This window comes from Drosophila rhopaloa, unplaced genomic scaffold (genome assembly GCF_018152115.1).
Source record: "Drosophila rhopaloa isolate 14029-0021.01 unplaced genomic scaffold, ASM1815211v1 contig_163, whole genome shotgun sequence".
NCBI lineage: Eukaryota > Metazoa > Arthropoda > Insecta > Diptera > Drosophilidae > Drosophila > Drosophila rhopaloa.
In genome coordinates, this window is record NW_025335043.1 from 8,840,316 (window position 1) to 8,859,150 (window position 18,835).

At 36.0% G+C, this 18,835-nt stretch overlaps 1 protein-coding gene across 2 annotated transcripts in view; it reads right to left on the reverse strand.

Moving 5' to 3' along the window:
* Nucleotides 1–18,835, reverse strand: part of LOC108048242 (serine/threonine-protein kinase NLK) — a 71,215-nt gene that overhangs the window by 26,627 nt on the left and 25,753 nt on the right. The window lies entirely within an intron of this gene.

Consider the following 18,835-nt stretch of genomic DNA (forward strand, 5'->3'; position numbering starts at 1 on the left):
TTTATCTGAACCATTTCATTTTAATCCTTTGTTCTTAATTATTAGAAGTTAATTCGATGATTTCTTTTTTATATTTAAAGGTTTTCTGTGAATTCAAGAAAACCGCATTTCATTTGAGAGTTCTCAGTTTTCCCAGCACTTGAGTCAAGGACAAAAGGCCTTAAAATGGACGCACTGCAGCAAGCAAAAAACAGAAGGGGAAAAAGAATAAAATAAAAATTGAGCGGAAAAAAAAAGTTGAGATAAAAAGCACTGAAAAAAGCAACGGAAAAAGAGAAATCACGAATGCGTCATAAAAACTTTGCACATCAATGCGCAGTGTGGAAAATGGAGTTGGGCGGAGGGCATGGCAGCGGATAGATAGCGGATGGGGGCCATCAGCAGCCACTTTTGAGCCAAGCATCTAGCCAACAAAGTCCTGGCGAAAAGCACCATGATACAGTTGCGGTAAACATAATAGCATTGGGGATGCAGGATATTTAGTCATATTTGTAAGTGGTATGATTATCAATAATAACTTATATTTCATTAACAAACATCAGTTATAAAACGCTTTCAACAAATTTCTTGAATTCTATTATAAAATGTGATATCTATTCTTAAATATCGACAATATCAAAAGTTTCTTATGTTACTTTAATTAAGTAACCCAAAATATCTTATTTTTAATGTAACTCATTCACGTTACTGCATATAAAGTTCTTTTGATGACACACAGTTTATTAGAGAATCTATTGTAGACACTCAACTAATAATATTTATATTCTATCTAAACTCACTCCAAAGTAAACCGAATATTAACTTTTATAGTGTTATGTAAATCCAGTTAAAACTTTATTAATTGTTAGATGTTCCCCCTTTTTTTATAAACCTATAATTTCAACCGCATCTGTATATGGTACCTACGTTATATAAATAAAAAAGAATTCGCTCCTGCTGTTTGGGCCAAGATGCGAGCGAAGGCACTTGAAAATCCAGCAAAAAGTGAGCAATAAGAGGAGGTGAAATGGAGTGGGCTCGGCTCTGAAGGGTAACTGACCAAATGGTTTGGGTCAGACCGGAGAACGTTTTTATTGCAAGTTATGCCGGCCAGGCCAGCTTGCTACATATATATGCGTGCTATATAGCCGGCAGCCTCATTTGTTGATGGATTAGTCAAAGAGCAGCCACAGGGGAATTGGCGGGGTGGGAAAGGGCGGTATGGGATCGGATGGGGCAGCAGCAGCAGGAGCATTTCCTCATTTGCCTGTGGCAATGCAATTTTACTGCTGCAGTTTGCGGCTCCTGCAGTGCATTTTGGCCCCAATGTGCAAGGGAGACGCAAAACAACGAGCCTGGCCACATTTTTGCTGCTCATTTTGGCATCATTAAAGCCTTCAGTTACGGCATTTTTCTCCTGCCTTTTTGTCTCCTTTTCCTGGCACGCACAGCACAAAATTTTGATTGATGATTGAATGCAACAGCAGCAGCAACTACAACATCTGATGAGCAACAGCTGCTTAATGATTGAGCGAAAGGCGCAAAAGGAAGCCAACTTAAAATTGCTGTAAAACATCTTGGAACACACTTTAAGCTCATTATATACATATATGTGGTATACTTAAGAAATCAAACTTTAAGCAAAACTGAGTCATGCCTTAAAACTGTCTTTAGCAAAGTGACTCAAAGAACAGTTAACACAGTTGATAAAAGAAATAACTAAATTGGGGCATCTCTTAAATTTTGGAGATGCCTCTTATATTATGTTATTAAAAAATGTGCTAACGACTTCCGAAATAATACAATTAATAAATAATACATTTCAAAGATAGAGCGAGCCATGCAATGAATGTAAAACAAATATATTTTCATAGTTGAATAATCACAAAAAATATGAATTTATTGTAACATGAAAATAAATGCTGTTATTGATAAGAATGAGTAAAAACTGTTGATTAAAATTAACAAGCGCTTAAGCGCTTAAAACAAAAAAATATAGCGGAGTCTTTATTAAAAATGCATCCGAAAAAAATTATAAAAATAAAATTCTTGACCCAGAGCAATACACGCATTCATTTTCATACGCATTTTAATGTATTTTGTATTGTTGTTCATGCCATGGGCATTGATTTTATGTAATTTTATTTCTGGTCAAAATAATTGTATTTATATATGCTCCAAGTGAATTTAATTGTTTATGGCATTCAACCTAAAGGCATTTTCGTATTTGCAGAGGCAACAAAAATATTTGAGCTATTATTTAAAAAGTTTAGTGAATAGTGAAGGTTTTATTTAAACCTGAAAAGGCAGTGGATTGTTTATCAATAGCTTTTTAATGGTATTTTAATATTTCTCATATGCACATCTCGCTGCCCTTTTAATAAATTCCTCTTGGCAGAATTACTGATATTTATAGCTGACTTTAATAACTTTGAATGCCTTTGCTTGACTGCATTTATTTCATTTTTGGCTTTGTCATTTATTTGCCATTCTATTTGAATGAATTTTTAATGGTAATTTATATTTGTTATTTTATATTTATTCTCTTTTAAATAAATGGTTTCTGCCTTGCAGTTTTAAACTGCAATAATGCACTTTGCCTCGGCCGTTTATGTGGAAATTCTTGTGTAACTTTTCTTTCGGGTTTTTCTTTTAAAATTTTCGGCATTTTAACAACCAAATTGTTGCCTTTTGTGGTTGTTGTTTGGCAACACAACACAAAATTTGGTAATCGGTTTAGGCTGAAAGCAATTTGGCAACTGCATTTCGAAGCGATTTAAATATTTAATTAAAACATCTTTAAATGTGTGTGGGTATCTTGGTTGAACAGAAATCGGTATTAGCATATGTTTTGAGCAAACATTTGTTCGACAAATGTTTCCTATTTCTACCAAAAAAAACATGGCTTGATTAATCACCCGTTTTGGGCGTGAAATGGCTCAAGTTGCAGCTGACGCAATATTACCGCATTCCATTTGGCCTTTTGAACTTGGCGATTTCGGATTACAATCAGGTTAACGAAACTTGAATATTCTCCAGTGAAATATTTAAATTTGAAATCGTAAATACACCAAGCGACACCATTAGATTTTCCAGTTTCCCATTTAAGTTTCTCACATAAATTGCAATTAAATCTGACTGTCCTATCAGTAATTCAGTTCCATCTATAGTTCCGTCTATAAGCTCATCGATGCCTCAATAATTTATCCGTAAATCAATAAAGGAGAATGCAAAATAAACTTGCTCTGTTATCTCTAGCCATTTAAGTGCCATCAAATTTGGCCAAATGTTATTGTTGCTTTAAGACTTTGTAAAAAAAAAAAGACATCATAGGGACAGTTGAATATTTTCCCACACCAAAAAACTGGAAAAGTAATGTCACAACAAAATCAGCGAAAAAAGAGGAAGAGTCGAGCGGCAGACACAAAACATGTTTAACAAGAAAGGAAAGCTAACTTCGGGCGGAGCCGAAGTTGATATACCCTTGCAGAATACTCTGTAAATTATATTCTCCAAAATTATTCATATGATGCATTCTTAATACTCATAAAAAATCCGAACTTCCTAGCTTTAACAACAACAAAGTTATGGCATTTCCAATCGTTCAGTTATATGGTAGCTATAGGATATAGTCCGCCGATTCTTATGAAATTTGGTAGGTCGGATTGATTGGCCAAATATAACACCCACAGAAAATCCCAAATTCCTAACTTTACAAACACCAAAGTTATGGCATTTCCGATCAATCAGTTATATGGCAGCTATAGGATATAGTCGGCCGATCCTTATGAAATTTGGTAGGTCGGATTGATTGGCCAAAAATAAAATCCATAGAAAATCCCAACTTCCTAACTTAACAAACACCAAAGTTATGGCATTTCCGATCAATCAGTTATATGGCAGCTATAGGATATAGTCGGCCGATCCTTATGAAATTTGGTGGGTCGGATTGATTGGCCAAATATAAAACCCATAGAAAATCCCAACTTTCTAACTTTACAAACACCAAAGTTATGGCATTTCCGATCAATCAGTTATATGGCAGCTATAGGATATAGTCGGCCGATCCTTATGAAATTTGGTAGGTCGGATTGATTGGCCAAATATAAAACCCATAGAAAATCCCAACTTTCTAACTTTACAAACACCAAAGTTATGGCATTTCCGATCAATCAGTTATATGGCAGCTATAGGATATAGTCGGCCGATCCTTATGAAATTTGGTAGGTCGGATTGATTGGCCAAATATAAAACCCATAGAAAATCCCAACTTCCTAACTTTACAAACACGAAAGTTATGGCATTTCCGATCAATCAGTTATATGGCAGCTATAGGATATAGTCGGCCGATCCCGGCCGTTCCGACTTATATACTGCGTGCAAAGGAAAGAAGGGTGTGTGCAAAGTTTCAATCCGATAGCTTTAAAACTGAGAGACTAGTTTGCGTAGAAACAGACAGACGGACAGACGGACAGACGGACATGGCTATATCAACTCAGGAGGTGATCCTGATCAAGAATATATATACTTTATAGGGTCGGAGATGTCTCCTTCACTGCGTTGCACACTTTTGACCAAAATTATAATACCCTCTGCAAGGGTATAAAAATGCATAAATTAAGGAGGGCGTACAAAAAAAAACAATGAAAAAGCGGCAGCAAAGCCAAATGCAAATCAGCATTGAGGCCAAAGCGAAAAAATGAGGGCAGCCATGGGAGCTAGTGGGCGTGTTAATTACACACACTGGGACACAGTGCTTCCAAGAAGTTCTGAGACAAGCAAAAATTGTTTCTGCTCTGTAATTCTCTTTAGAATGTGAGCTGCAGAGAATAAATGATTATTTGGAATTTTGCACATATTTCGTTTATATTCCCAGAGATTCCCAGCTTATTGACAATATTTTCTAAATGCAAAATAATTTCTTAAATTGTTAAGAATATTCTTTTAACATATTCTAAACTCAAATTTGAAATATCGTCAAAATTTTATTTTAACCATTAATATCTTGTTTAATAGCTTGAACTAGCTTTAAAAAATTTGCAATTAAAAAAATTTAAATAAACAGTAGTTAAACTGAAATCTGTCACAAATCTTCAAAGAATGCTTTTGCGTATAATATTTTCAGAGCACAGTGTACATTAGCATAAAAAATAGCACAAATCAGCAAAGCCCTAGAATTGTTATTGTTTCTTTTGGGCCCAGTTTACGTTCACAGGTATAAAGTTAAAAATCCAGGTGCGTAATTGGCAGCGTGTGTGTGAATTTGGAAATGCATTGGCAAGCGGAAACGTAAAGCAAAACACAAAATGCAAATGCAAAAAAGTCAGCGAAGCAAAAAAATGAAAAAAGATAAATACAAACCTCAAACAGCTGATGATGACGATACAAGAGGCAGCGCGTTGCTTTTGTGTGGTTTAATGACCTTGCCCAAGTTGCTTCTCGCTCACACCCGTTGTCAAAAAGGGGTGGGGGCAGGGGAGGGGGCCTTTGGTATTTGCTCCCCTGCCAAGCTGACGCCATGTGGTCGCTAATGCGGGAGGGACAGGGAACACGAGCGGGAATGAGACAACGTTCGTGCCTAATTTTAATTTTATGCACACTTCGCACGCCTCACACTCCCAGTCCCTCCCCTTTCTCCCTTACTTTTCACCCGAATATAGCCCTCTCTCTCACTCGTTTTATTGGCAGAACACAGCAAAATGTATTTTTAAACTATCAAAAACTGTTTCGACAAGAGAATTGTGTCAAGTGTAAATTGAAAATGTTGTTGGCCGCCTTTTTTATTTAAAGATATGATAAAATTAAATACAAATAAATACAAAAAAAAAATTCTCATTTGGGCGTGAACTCAGCTTCCCTTTTTTCATGTTGTTTATAGAAGAGCATAAAATGTCCATCAATTCAGGCCATAAAAATAAGCAAATATAAAAATCGTTAAAGCGGGAAGAACATAACTTGCCATGTTATTCGAAATATATATGATTTTAGGCATTATGTCTACTTAAAACAGTCACAATTTATGACCCCAAAAACACACACACATTACCCAAGTAAGTCAATGACATGTGAGGGGGTTGCAGGTGGGAAGTATTATCTATGGGGGTGGGAAACGACTTGAAATGAACAGAAATGAAATGGCACTGGCAAAATGAATGGGAAATGTGACGCTGAAAGTGGATTCATTATGTGGCAACCTGGCAACAAAAATTTCAAGAGGAAACTTGGCGATAGCAAGGTCTTCACTAATTATGATGTAAGGAAAAGAGATTAAAAGCTATAGAATGGTGGAAACGTATGGCAAGCGAGCCCGTGCTTATATGAGAATGTCGATGACAATTATAGATTGTGAGCATTATAAATAGATTAATAGACCGGAAACATATTTAGAAATATTCAACAGTCTGAATACTTTTATAAGTATCAATACTTTTAATTGTAATATTCTTTTAAAACCAGTCTGGTCTTATACAAGTTTAGAGCATAACTGAATTAATAATCCCATAGGCCACGCTAATTGATTAGAAAAAGTTCAAGTTCAATGGCTTCTAGGCAAGCCTGTTCTTATCAGTAATTTCCCCTCAAGTTTTTAATTTTATTTCTGCCCCATCTATACAACGTTATCAAATCAAAAACCTGTGAGGCTCTTGGGAAATTCCTTGAAATTCAATAAAATTTAATCAATGCCAATTTCAGATGCAATTACCCTAGACATTCGATCTAATCCTCTTAAAAATCTTTGATGAGTAATGTGATCAGCATATAAAATAACTAAATGACTTTCTTTTTTTCTAGTAGTTGTTTTATTCCTAGCTTTTTATTTTCCCTATCTTATCTCCACCACCAAGTTACGTTTGTTTAATTCACTTCCCAATCGGTATCTAGGGCACACAAACAATTGACTGGCATACAGCATTACGTTTATTTGTTCTACGAATGTCGAGTGACTAATTTCGTTTTGATTATTTTGTTTCTAGTGTGGATGAAGAACTCCCAGAGCAATGAACTTAGTTTTTGTTGTCTATCACTAGGGTCTTATCTTTAAAAATGAAGGAAAACGTAAATAAAAATCTGGAAAAGTGCTGCTAATGGCTTTTTTAAGAGGCGGGTGTCAATTTGTCTACTGCGAGGGGATTTGGATAAATAGATCCGATAGTTTGATTATCAGCTTAAAGAACCCACGCGAAGTCAGCGGAAAATCAAAGGAATTAAATAAAGAAGTCCATCAATGGTCATAAAAAAGAGAAACATGCCTTTCTAAAACTGAACTGTAGGAATTAAACAAAGATTCTTGGGACTCTAAAATACAAAAAAAAAACAGTCCTTGCTGATTTAACATCTTAAATCCTATGCTGATTGGATGAGTATAACATTTTCATGTTTATTTTTTGTAGGTTAGGGGCGTGCCTTACCAACCACCAATGAAACAGAAAAAATAAGCAGTTGCAGTGGGAAACAAAATCGAAAATTGTGAGATAGCAACCTTGACAAAGGCATCTGCAGCAGAAATAACAAAAAAACGCGCTAAATTACAACGTCGACGTTGACAGAGTTCTTTTCTTCACGTCTCTTCTCGTGGCTTTTTGTCTTCTGCATTTCCCAGGGCGGCTTTGTCACTTATTACTTTTTTCGTTTTCGCTACATTCTTTTTATTCCTTTGTTGTCGTCATCTAGCCATCATATTCCCATACCCAGCCATGTCACGAAATATGTTCTTGCTTTTCTAGCCTTTATTTCATTTTTCTTAAATCCTTTATTTAAATTCTTTTTTGAATTTTTACTCTGATGGAACAAACACATTTCTTTCAAGGTTTAAAAAATGTTTAACAAGTTATTTTATAAAGCTTTACTGTTTCTCGGAATCAACATTTTCATCCAATTATCTAATACTATTAAACGAAGGAAGGTTATTCGGTTGCCTGGAAGGGTTTAAAACTTGCCACTCCAATCAATAATTACCCCCAGCTGTTTTCATTCTCACACGAATAAATTTCAATGGAATGAAGCCTCCCACGTGAAAACTCGTTCCAACGAAACTGTTCAATTGAAATTTTCCTGGTGAGCCCGAAAATAAACTTACCCATTCCGACCAGACGGAGGAAGGAAAGAGCGACAGATAACACGTATTTTAGCTTACCTGCAAAGAAAATAAAGAAGGGGAAAATTAATCAATGAATTTATATCTTTTATGGACGTATACCAAAGTAGAGTTAAGTAAAGCCGACAACATTTTCAACATTTTATTTGGCAGCAAATCATTTTGCAAGTGTCATAAATAATTCCCATACTCGATTCGAGGCAAGAGCCGAAAGAGTTTTAAGACTATCTTAAAGACTGCGACAGACAAGTGCAGGCTGGTGCATAATTTATGCAACTATATTTCGATTTTTCCTGTTTTTTTTTTTGTGTTTTGTTTTTATCGTGTTGTCAATAAGTGAAACCAGTTCTTCAAAAAGGAGTCAATAAAATGTTGGAAATTATGAGAACCGTAAGTTTTTGTTGATACTTAGTTAGATGAAATTTCGGCAAGATCATTTAAAATTATTAATTAGAAAACGGAAAGGCTATTTGTTATTGAAAACATTTATAAAAACAAACAATGACAACATTTTAACTTTTGTTCAATATTTCAAAACTCCTGGTTGACATTATTTCCCAGCTCAGCAGAGTGTAAAATTGAGTTATCCACTCCCACACACATGTTAATATGGGTAAACTCATCAATTAAGTCGCGGAAAGCATTCAAGTGACAGCTAACAAATAAAATGCATTTACGAAATCAACTTTGCCAGCAACAGCAACGAAAATAAAAATGAATGAAGTGAATTAAGAAATCGATACTAGAGAACGGCTTCATTTTCGTTCTCCTACAAGCGCATTGCTTTTCTCATATCCCAGGAATTACGTTGATTAATTGCAAATTAGATATTTAGAGATCAATGGACAATCATCAAATTGATTGCAATTTGCATGCTGAATGGCCCAACTAATTAAGCTTCAATTTTACTCAATTTGATTGGATTTCATCGGAGGCGAAAACAACAAACCAATCGAAAGGTAGATTGACCCCGAATAAACATCAACAGCCCGCAATCAAATTTATTGCTGTTGTTGACTGTTGATTAGTTTTGATTAGGTTATGTGAAAATTTCCCAGGCCTAAAGTAATAACACCATGCAGAGATTATTATCTACTTGCTTTATTTAATGCGATTTAAACCGTTTTTTTATGGTTAAATTATTTCACTTTAATGATTCTGTTGTGATATTTATTTAAGACATTAGCTCGTTTAATTGATATTATTTAATTAATTTAATAAGCTCGTTGCAAAAAAATACTGTAAATCACACTAATAAAAAGAAAAAAGGCAGAGAAAATAAAACCACAAAAAAATACATAATTAATTTAAAAAAACTAATTAAACTTCATTGATTTATCTATAAAATGCAAATTTCAGTTAAAATAAAAAATATATCTTTAAAGTTTCCGCTTTACGCTGGTCATATCAAAAATAAATAAATAAATGATAAGTACGAAAAGCTGGAAAACTGGTATATTACACACCTGGCTTCAACCTTCGCTTCTTAATTGGTGATGAAAATGTTTATTACATTTCCTGCTCTAACTATTCCAGATGCAAATGACACAAAAAACACTCTTGACAAGCTACAAGTCGCTCAAAAAGGGAAATTAAAGGAAACGGATGTATGCCAAAGGGTTGGAGCATTACAAACAACAATTAGACGATAGGGAAACATAATTGTAGCCAGGGGCTTAAGAAACTTCCTAGAGATAGTTAAAAAGGCAATGGGGCCTCTTTGCAGATAAAGGAAAGGAAATGAAGGAATTCATTAAAAGAAAGAAGTAAAAAGAAATCTAAAAATCTCAAAGGCTATCGAATAGTTAAGGAAAAACATTTACTAATTGAAAACATCCCCAAAAGAATGGAATAAGATTTAAAGCGGCTTTAGAACATATATTTCTCGTTTAAATTAAATCATTTTACTCCAGACTGCGGATCCACATTTTTTATACTAAAGGAAAACAAAAATGGGCGTTTTTCCAAGAAAACTCTACCCAAACGTGCTTGGAAGTACAAAGACTGTATTCCCCAACAAATAGCTCTATTCCCATCTCAAAGTTTTTCGCTTTGCATTTACATAGAACAGGAAATCACCTGCTTAAGGTTTTTCTTTATTTCGACTTGTCAGTTTTTCCCATTCGTTTCTTTTTTTACATTTTCGTGGCCAAACCGCAAACGTGTTTGGCATTTAAAATCGATGCAAGAAAATGCAGCCACAAAAGGGCGGGGAGGGAAATGTCCGTGAACAACTCCGGGGGCAAGAAGAGTAAATGCAGAAAAGAGTTGAGCAGTCGTCAGTCAACACAACTGACACGCAATAGTTACACATAAGCATAGACAGGAAAAGAAGGGAGAGGAAAATGGGCGGGAAATAGGGAAATGCAAGGGGCACTGAGACGAGCAGAAGTTTGTCTGCCTCCTTCAGTTGTTATTGTTAGCCATGTAATTAGGTTGTTGAACAGGCGGTTTTTCTCCTTGTTTTTTTTTCGGCTGTTGTACAATAATTGTGTAATTTCACTTACTTCAAAAACCATTTTGTTGTCTACCCCATCGTGCATGTTTAAAAGTTTTCTTTTCAATTGAATAATTCCCATGGCTCCCCCATTTTTATCTAAACTGCTGAGTTATAAATGTGGCAAATATTTTGATAAATTCTTGTAATAAAAAAAAAACGAAAAATACAATTTAATGGCTGGCCTTAAATCAAATGAAAATTCGGTCGAATGTGAAAAAGAACCACTCAGAAAAAGAGAATAAAACATAAATTGCCTCGGCCACAGCAAATAAAACACACATGCGAGATAAGCGAGAAATGAGGGGAGAAATTGAAAGGGGGGCACAGAGATATCAATGAGTTGCCTTTGGGGGCGACGCAACAGGGCGTATGCGTAATGTAATTTAAATGTGTACAACCATAAAAAGATTTCGCACTCAAACGGAAAAAACATATATAAATAAATCAAATGAAATGAGAATTAAATGAAGAACTTATTATGGTGAAAACCTGAAAACAGATTCACAAGGGAACAACGTAAAGTTGTAAAGTACAATTTTAAAATTAATTTTCATGATTAAAATTTACAGATTGTAAAAGATATGAAATACTGTTTACTGTTTAAATTAAATTTTGAAAAATAATAAATGTCAAACATAAAACATAACCAGCCTAATAAATAGTTTGATAACCAAGCCCATTAAGTGAAATAATAACTTAAAACGAATTAAAATTTTATGGCAACTAAATAAACACCTGAACGGCTGACCAACCCCTTCAAATATTATCACACCTTAACCCACGAAGGAGCCAAGTCAGAGCCATTAAAAATACATATACCCAACAAATTAAAGAACAATAAAAACGCATGACCACATGCTTGAAAGGGGGCGTGTCCGTGGACAAGTCAAGGCCAGGGGGCGGTGGGTAGAGGCCACAGGTGGCACAGGGGCATAGCCACAGACTCCCGACTCCGACTCCGATTCGAGTTGAATAAACCCCGACTAAAGTCAACATCAAACCATAGAGAACTCGTTGGAGTTTGTTTTATTTTTTTTTTGTATTTTTTTCTCTTTTTTTGTGTCGTAAACGGATCGGAATCGGACTGGCAACAGTTGGACTTGGACAGGCCTAAAGTTGATAACCTTGAGAGCATTTTCATGCGAAAGTTCAATGAATTTTTAGTTTCCACTTCCATGTAGAGGGAGCGACAGGGAGAGCGAAACTCACATGTGACTCCAAGAAGTAGCCAACAAAAGTGACGGCGGCGGGGGAAAAGTGAAACAAAAACCAGACTAAACATTGTCGAATGATGCAGCACGAAACGGGGGCCGCAAAGGGGTAAGGCAGAAGCTGCGAACCAGTTCAGCAAATGGACTAAAAACAAGTAAGAACGATGAACCGGGAATAGTTTAACAACTTTATGATACCTGGTGCTAACATGTATTCTTGTGATTAGTACATTTTTACAGTAGATCAATGCAAAACGACCAGTGTGACCTTGAGTTCGACACAAAATGGACTATGTGACCACGATAGCCTTTGAAAATTACAGTGGGACCATGACATCATTAGAAAATAGACAGTGTGACCTTGCTGTCTGCTCAATGTTATGATGATGACATGGCTAAACTTTAAATATTTCACAGTTTTAATCATATCTAACTTGATTTTAATTGTATTATCTTTTATTGCTGGGACTATCTAGTTGGTACTAGATATAGTACTTAATATTATCAATTCTTAGATATCCCCAACATTTCTATCATTTCAGGGTACCAAAACTGCACGCAGGATAAAGCAAGTGAGTTTGTGATAGAGGGAATGAGCATGGGAGAAGGTAGAAGCGAGATGGGGATGTGTGTGAAATCGATGCGTCGTCGAAGTCTTCGTTTCTCCTTCGTCTGTCTTCGCTTTTAGTCGAAGCTCATGAAATGCGCAGGAAATCAATGATTCGCTTCGGTTTCGATTACACACACACACACACACACACACGGGCCACACACACTCATGCTTATGATGGCTATTGGCAACATGTTGCCGCAACACGCACAGCATGTTGCTGAAAGCATTTGCAATAAATTAACTGAAATTATAGAGAATTATTAAGCATTGATCAAGCGTATAACTTGAGCGATGATCGCTCTCTGATGTTAGCTTCTTTTTTTCTCCTTTATTCCCTTTACCTCATTTATTGTTGCATGGTTGCATTTTTTGCCTCACTTGCATATTTATTGGGGCGTTTGTGCATTTTAATTAAGCGATTTGTCAATTGAAGAAGACTCCGTGCAGTTGAGAAATGCTTCAGGGAGTCCACTGAGAAGGAGAATTATTGATTGCGATTGCCTGGGCAAAGGGAAAATTATATAGAATGAAGCAGAACAAGAAGATACATGGATGCTGATGCTGGTAGGCGGAATGCAATTAGTCAATCATAGGGCTGAATCCGACGCTGAATCGGCAAAAGGTAATTGAAATGGAAGACAGATTGAGGCTTGGGGTGTTAATCAAATTACAAACGGGATTGAAGACCAGATCGACTATTATAGTGCTTATTAAGGGTTTATAAATAGGCAATGGGCAGCGGGGCCAACAACCATTTAGCATTGTTACAAAACAAGTGCCAGAAAATTAAGTAAAATTAAGAACAAACATCTTTGTAAGCCCTTGAATTTCTTTAATAGGTTTAATGAAATGAAAAAACATGAAACTCTAGTAACTTTTTCTTAGTTTTCTACTTCCACATTAATTGCAATATCCTGCCTGAGTTTCTGATAATGCCTTCCCGCGAGATCCCCAATACCCTTTCCTACGAACCTTTCTTTCCTGTTTCACTCAAGTTTCCTTCTCCATCCTCAAGATCTCTCCTCCTTTCTGATGTAATTTGAGAGTCGTGAAAGCCGCAGACATTATACATAATTTAATATGAATATTATGAGCTAAAACAGCCGAGGGAGACTGAGGAATTCCCCTTGCTCCTTGGCACTTAATGACAAACCCGAGTGCTGCACTTCAACACTTTTAGTGGCAATTTACAGGAGCTGACCACAAAAGCAGAGAAGGAGTAAGAGCTGCAAAAACAACAACACAAACATCGGAAGAGGACAAAGACGGCAACAATAATTGACCACAACAAAAGTTTTTGTCTGATTATGACAACAATAGATGGAAAAAAAAAGAGCGTAAAAGGAAAATAGCCAGAGGGTTACAGAGAACAAAATTATAGATTCAATAGTTTTCTTATAAAATCGTAATACTTTAATTTTAGATCATACAGTTTTAAACATAGCAATTGCGTCTTTCATTTACATTTGGATTTGGTTCCAAAGTTGTAATTTAATAAAATATTCCAATTAAGTTATATGAAGGTAAAGTTATAACTTTTTTTATGTAGCACTTTTGCAGCTTTGACTTCTCATCTTTTCGCCTTTATTTTACCCTGTATTTGCATGCGGATGATGTGAAGTGCAAATAATTATGTCAGCCAGGCAAGCGTGGAAGTGCGAGCGGGATGATACTAAAAAAAATGTTGAACGGAAGCTAAAGTAAAAAAAATATTACTTACACTGATGAAAAAAGGGAGGTGCAAGAAAAAAAAAGCGCAACAGATCTTTGCACACCTGCAAATGACAACAACAACACTAATGCTACGATGGAGTCAGAAAAAAAAGTGCAACACTTGAACTTTGGGGCAGCTGCAGCAGAAACGAGATGCAGGAAGATCAGCGAAAAGGGGAAAAAAGGAGGCTGGGGGCGTTGAGTCAGCAAAATGCAAGAAATTCAACAGCCACACCTCCAAACCAGCAGCTTACCATACCATAAAAATATATTCGTATCAACGAATCGAAGACGTTATCACCCTTAAAACTTTTTATTGCATAACAAATTTAGAATTTATTACAATAATAACTACTAACTGCTGGATTTGAACTCTTATGTGCAGTTTAAAGTGTTCTAGCCACTTAACCAAGGAACTATCCAATTAAAATGTTAATAATTTTGATCCACTTTACACACACTTTAATTTATCTGCTTCCAAATGAATTTAAGCAAAGTCACGTTTATGTACTAGATCCAACCGTTTTAACCACTGACCAATCGAACCAACTCAAGACTATGTACTTAAGCTGTAATTTCTTTCTCCAACTTTACATAAACAGCCTTGGTTGCCCTAAATTATGCATAAACTTCCCACCAAGGGTAACAAAAATTCGCATCTCGGTTAACTGGCATTCAAGCCACCAAGCGCATAACGACGATTATGAAAGACAATCAGCTGAGTTAGCCGAGTTGTTGCTATTGCTGTTTATGTTTATGTTGATGTTGCTATCGTTGGAGTTTCTGCTGCTGCCGCTGCTGCTGCTGCAGTTGCTATTGTTGTAGTTATGGGTATTGCTGCTTGGAGGTTTGTAGGGTAATTGACAAACGGCGGGCCGACTGAGAAACTCTGAAGACTGGGTCCGAAGACCGAGCCGCGTCTGTCTGGCTGCACTCGTCACAAATAAAAATGTGGCCAGTGGAGCAGCCAAGCGGCAAAACTGAATGCCTCAGTTATTGCTTCTGTTGCAAAAACAATATGAAAAAAAAAGGTTAGCAAAAAAAAAAAGAAAATGGAAAATATAGTTACCTCCAGGGGTTAATGCTATCTGTTTGTGGCCGAGCTGTTGCTCTGATTACTGATAAATGTGTTAAAACAAAATGAAAGGGTCTCCCTGCTCGTTAGACTGCAAATGGGTTTATGGAGTGCACTGGGGGCTTAAAGTATGGGAAATGGGGTGAGTAAAGGCCTGGCCTTAGGCAATTGCAGGGTTAACGTCATCAAAGAGAACAAAGTGTGGAAATAGAACACTCCTAGAGGGTGTTATAATCAAACGAGAAGGGAAATAATGGAGGTAGATGACGCACGATTTGCAGTATACTTCGATTGATAGGTGCTTTTAAAATATATTTAGAACACTGTGTATATATGTACATCCTTTCTTTTTATCCCCACATTTAGGGATTCACTTTTGTGAACCTCTCTCTTTTAGGGCCATTTGTCATAAATAACCAATAATGTATTCATACATTTTCTATATTTATCCCACTGTCACAAAAACACATAATGGACAAAAATAAGTGAGACCTCAAAGGATTTGCACTCATACAAAAAGTTTTGTGCGCATTTATCCATACGCTGGCATCTCCGAGTTTTCCTTTTTTTTCCAGTCCGCAGTCTGCTAAGCCGTAAGCAAATCCGTCTCTATTTATAGCCCAGAAGCACGTCAAGGAAAACGCTTTTCCCCTAACCAGAACCAGTACCAGAATAAATAACTGCAAAACTGCGTCAAAAACTATTCCCCAAGTAAGTCAGAGACAGAGCCAATAATGTAAAATCGCATAACACTTCAGAAGCGGCAGACACACCAGCAGGGGGATATATATACACACATATATAGCACAGGGGTGTATGGCATAATAGTTGGGAAAAAAGGGGAGCGGCGGAGATGGCGACACAGTCTGAAGTTGAGCCGATGCTAGCCGCATAAGCCACTCAAAATGTTGGCATTGCCCGCGCTTTCACACCAAAGCCGAGCTGACACATCTCGATGGAGATAGAGACGGATGGGGGGGAATGTAGAGAGAAAGGGGTAAGAGGTTTAGGCCATGGCTAAGCCAAGAATGCTGTGCAACTGAGGGACTGCAGCTGTGGTAGTTGCCAAGTATTCGGACAATAAGGAAGTCACTTGATATAATGACACTTGTCGTAGCTTCGCTCCCAATTTAGTTCTCGTTGGTGTAGTTGTTGGTGTAAGTGTTGGTGTAGTTGTTGGTGTACGTGTTGGTGTTATTGTTGGTGCTTTCCTTGGTGTACTGGCTGGTGTTCTCGTTAATGCACAATTTGTTGTTTTTATTATTATCGCACCATCTGTTCTGTTGGTGTAGATAAAGTTGCACTTGATGATGTGTTACCTGATGTACTCCATGATAAACTAAACAGAAGCTTTTGTTAATAAAGTTCATGCTTAAAAAAAAAATGGTATAAACGGTTGTGTACAGTTCTTTTATGTTGGTGTCGTATTTAATACATTTTTCTTGTTTTCAATACATTTTTCTATGCTGTCAGTGCTGCTGTCGTTGTCACGGCGCATTGCGTGCAAAAGCTGCAATGGGACATGAAAATAAGAAGGGGACAGCAAAGAAAGGAAGTAGAGGGGAAGACTGTCTCACAAACGCTAACGCTCCTTAAGGAACATTAAAGACATCCAGTTTAATCAATCGATCTGTCGTCAATCACTTTAATGATTAAATTATAGTAATCTTCTTTATTTTAATTATTTCCTGGAGATTTCCGCCAGGTACAATTTAGAGATTTATTTAATCAGATCTAACTTCAGTTTAATAGTTAATATAATATTAGGAACTTTAAACATCAATTTGATATACAGTCCTGTGCCCGTGAAATGTTTTCCAAATAGAGAAACTTTCAATATGGTTTACCTTCAGTGATGTATTTTTTATTTAAACCTGATTTTCCAGTCACTTCCCCATAGACATTAAAATGTTCACTTCAATGATTGTTCACATCTGACTGTCGTTCACTTCACTTTATGTCAAATAGACGCCCACACAATCGTTTACGAGCCCACATGAAAAGTCTGATAATGTGGAAGATTGGTGAGAATAAAATGTGGAAGGGAGGAGAGATTTCAGAACTCGCATTTGCATTTTCCCAGAGGCAGAAGCAGCAGCTTTTCCCCATCATCATTAACTTTAACTGCTAATTGAAAGTTTGATTGAACTTTGATACTTTTCCACCCCAGCTTTGGATTCAGTTTCTTGTGCCAACTGGAAATGTAAACATTGTAAAAAATATATATTTTTAAGCCGCCTGCGGTGAATTCGTGCCTTAATGATATAGCCCGCCATGTTATTATTAATAGCTAATTGATTTCCATTTTAACTTGCTATATAATTTATCAAAAAAGGTTAGCAGCAGTTTTTCAAATGACTCTTTTTGGTCCGGCGGCAAAGATCAGCGGGAAGTTGATTCTCTTCTCAGGCCCTTAAAGGTTAATTCTGCTGGTTTTTCTTTATCTCTGGCTTATTCTCGTTCTCTGAAGGGCAATCATAATTAGCGTTGGAAATGCTTGAGAAGCTTGAAGAGTTCTCAAAGTTTAATTCGCGTTGACCTTTCTGTTTGGTTGGTTTTTCAACCACCTTGTACTGCCTTCTAAAGAAGGAGAACTGGCTGGGGTTCAGAGACTTTTGCATTATGATATTATCAGGAAATAATTATACAAAGTTGGTTAACCTTCTCGTTTTATATAAATTCGAACGATATTTAAAGAAAGTTTGCAGATAAACAAGAAAATATTTTGTAGATTCAATGCTTTATTAAATCAAAGTTACACGAGTATCTCATTTATAAAATGATTTTCTTTTCTTTTCATTTCAATTACATTTTATTTAATTAGCTCTTCCTCCTACTTTCTTCTTGTTACTTCCTGCACTACTAATTGCAAAACAGGCATCCAATTAACGTTGATTCTTTTTTATGTATTTCTTTATTCTTGATTATCATGAATTAACATAACTAGATCAAAAAGTTATACATTTCGCTGTAAACTGCACTTAAGTGGCTTGAATGTTATTTATCAGGTTCTAGGCTTTTTTATTATGGCAAATATCTTTAATAAACATTAATGTCGGCTAAAACAGCGAAAGGAAATAGTTGCGGAACATCTAACTAATCCACATTAATGCACTTTACCATATTTCACCTCAATCTTTAGCCCCACTTCTCCTTGTCTCCATATTCATCATCGCTTGCCAACTTGTTTTTTCTCGTTCACCGCCCCTGTTTCTTCAATCATTCTTCTCTACACAGAAATAAATCTAAATTTTTTTAGGATCTGTCTTATAGTTTGCATTTAAAACACTTTATACAAAAATAAAATTGATAGTTTATAAGGTCAATCGTACATAAAATTAAATAATATAACACAAATTATAATAGAAAAATCAATATTCATTCTAATTTGTAGTACATAATACTTATTTTTTGCCATGTATAAAAACATATCGTCGCAGCTGACGCAGTTCCTCCTCCCTCCCTCACGCCCCTTGAAGTTTCTACATTTTTTTTTAATATTTATGCACATGACACAAAAACGTGAGCGGCTTGTTCTTGCCATTATTTATATGCACAAATTTGCTGTATTTTATTTGTTTCTTTTTCGACTTGCTAGAATTTATTGAAATAAATTGTGACCGCTTTTTAAAGCATTTCCATTCCGCTC